General features: G+C 45.9%; 1 long non-coding RNA gene across 1 annotated transcript; it reads right to left on the minus strand.

Moving 5' to 3' along the window:
* Positions 1-1,840: 1,840 nt before the first annotated feature.
* On the minus strand, positions 1,841-2,533 carry LOC127313852 (uncharacterized). The gene is made up of 2 exons (XR_007859222.1): positions 2,388-2,533; positions 1,841-2,192 (listed from the first exon to the last, which is right to left on the minus strand). It is a non-coding gene; the product is annotated as an uncharacterized lncRNA (long non-coding RNA).
* Positions 2,534-2,793: the final 260 nt, after the last annotated feature.

A 2,793-nucleotide genomic window follows, 5' to 3' on the forward strand; every position in this document is an offset into this window, starting at 1 on the left:
TTATGTTCATTGCTGTTCATAGGGTTTTCTCGTGATTTAGTATGATTTCTTCTGCCATTTACTTGTTCTACACATTTAATTTTAGGGTTTCTAAGGTTTGCTTATGATAGTGCAGTATTTATTCGATCTGTCATTAAACACCTGATTATTATGTACTTTATAATTCACAGGAATATTCTGATGACATGGACGACAACAAGGAGCGCAGGGACCAGAAGAGCCGCTACGTTCTGAAGCGGCTGAAGGGTGGTGAAATTCGTTTCCGCATGCGCGGGGAGCTATTTTGCCCATTCTGTGGCAAAATCCTCCAGAAGGACATCCGCAGCCTGATCCAGCATGCGACGGGTGTAGGCCTAAGTACATCGCGGAAGCACCACCCTGCAACCAAGGCCAAGCACGCAGCATATGGCCTCTTCCTCCAGAATTACGTCTTGCCTGGCTTGTTCCCGGTCAACGCCCCTGTTGCTGGCCCTCATGCTCCTGGTCCTGTTTAAAGTTCATATGTGTAATCTTATTCCCTTTGGAAGTTCAGCATTAAACTCTACTAGTACAACCGTGGTGGTCTTGTGATGTAGTACTCTTTTGATGCATTTGTGATGTAGTAGGAGTAGTACTTTTTTTTGAACTGGTATAGTACTATCTAAGAAAAGTACTCCCTTCGATTCACATTCAATTTACACCAAGAAATATGGATCGGAGTGAGGGAGTAAATTAAACATGGCATCTCCTGCATGAAGCTTGACATATCGATCAGGTTGGCTAGAATGGCAATACAATGCTGCTCATTAGGAAAATGCATGCCATGTAAAGAAGTCTATACTGACATAAAAAAAGACTACATTGGAGATGAGAGTCAATTGGGGCATCTACAATACAGAAAATCTTGCTCGTAGCTGATTTTGGCTAAGAGGGTTTTTCTCACATTACATGTGCCACTTTCCTTGTCTGCAAAACAAGTTCCAATAAAGGAAGAGGAAAGAAGAGGACATTGTGGGCGAGATTGAACACCTTTTTTATGTGTTAAGCTGAGGCCTCGTTTAGCTGAGGATTTCGACTTAGGCCTAACAGCATGGGCGTACGCAGCGGGGGGGGGGGGGCACCCAGAATTGTTGAAAACGTTTTTGATACACCTAATTTAAGTGCTGAAAAAGGCCCAATAAGCCTGTCTCGTATCAAGGATCGACGAGAGACCAGGTGAGCGACCACACAATTCCCCGCCGCGCCGCCGCCAATCTTTCGCTTCGCCCTCTACGCTCTCTCCCGTCCGGGGCTGTCGCCCGCCTGTTAGCCTATCCGCTCGTCACTGCCCCCTTTCTGGACTCCCTCTGCACTTCTGAGGCTTGCGGATGGCCGCCGCTCGATGCTCAAAAAGAAGCGGGCTGGGGCTCGGCCGCCGCAGCGCTGGCCGCCGACCGCCATTGTACACCTTCCCCGGCTCTTCCCGCCGGCCGCCACACCACTGTGCTCTAGCAGGTCCACGTCCAGTGTCCGCTTCCGCCTCCCCATTCTCTGTTTCTATTTCCTTGTGCTATACTGTGTGTTAGTGTTAAGTGTTCAAAACTTAAAATTGCCCATATTCAGCTATTCTCCCCACATTGAAAAGTTTAGTTTTTAATAATTCCTAAAATAATGAATCGATGTTCAGAAAATGGGTGCTTGTTGTATGTCACAAAAATGTAAAGTACTGAAGATATTTTCCTCACTGAGTTGCATATATGTTGCAAAATGTTGAGGTGGTTGTGGACGATCTCAAAAACGCGGACACGCGGCGCCCGCCCCGCCTGCGGCCGGAGCGGCGGCGGCGAGACGGAAACCCTAGCGCGTGGTTCCACCGAGCTCCTTGTGTTGTACACATTGTTTCTTAGTTTTTCAGAATTTCAAAGTTGATCCGACTATTTTGGCATTCACCCTCCATATTAAGTCGAGCTTCTAAATATCTAAATATCCAAACAGAAATATTGGCATTCAATCTCAATATCCTAGGTTATCAACATTCAACTAAATGCAATGACAAGTCTCCCAATATAAACATCCCAACAGAGCCTTATATATTGTTCATTTGGCAAACGTTTTTCACAATTTTGACGGCGCAAATTTTTTTTTTGGGGGTGTGCCCCCCTCCAATTCTTTGCTGCGTCCGTCACTGCCTAACAGCTCAGCACACCCACAAATAAATCTCCTTGCGCGCACCACTGTCAGCAAAAATAACAAAATTAGCACGCAAGATTAAGAATGAAGTGAATTTAAGTAACTTGGTTAGCTTTTCAAGCAATATATTCAGAGAAAGAGCACACATGTTCGGCTCGAAATAATCGTAAGAGAAGAACAATAAATCCAAGGCACCCCACTTCATCGGAAGAAGGGCGCGACAACGCAAGGATTCATACCTTGAGTCGACGCTGGCTCGTAGAAGTGCGGTCGCGCCTCGAGGATGCCGGCGACGTCTCCACCTCGGTATCACATGTGACTGCTTCTCGACGGGCGGTGCGCCGCGCTATGTAGAAGATCTTTCAAAAGAGGAGAGCCCGATGACGCTACTGACGCCTCAACCTTGATAGCACTGGCCTATTGCTCCGCAATGAGATGCGCCACATGGAAGATTTAGCGGATGCGCCTATTTCAGAGATATGTCATGATCGTTGTAACAATTTTCAACATGATGATGATTTGATCCTGCACTTGGCCTTGAACATAAGTACTAGTACAATCTCACAATTTTTTTATCATTATACTTTGCGAGATTTAGTGGATGCGCCAATTTTAGAGATATGTCATGATCGTTGTAACAAATTT

The sequence above is a fragment of the Lolium perenne genome, chromosome 7 (assembly GCF_019359855.2).
Source record: "Lolium perenne isolate Kyuss_39 chromosome 7, Kyuss_2.0, whole genome shotgun sequence".
Taxonomy (NCBI): Eukaryota; Viridiplantae; Streptophyta; class Magnoliopsida; order Poales; family Poaceae; genus Lolium; species Lolium perenne.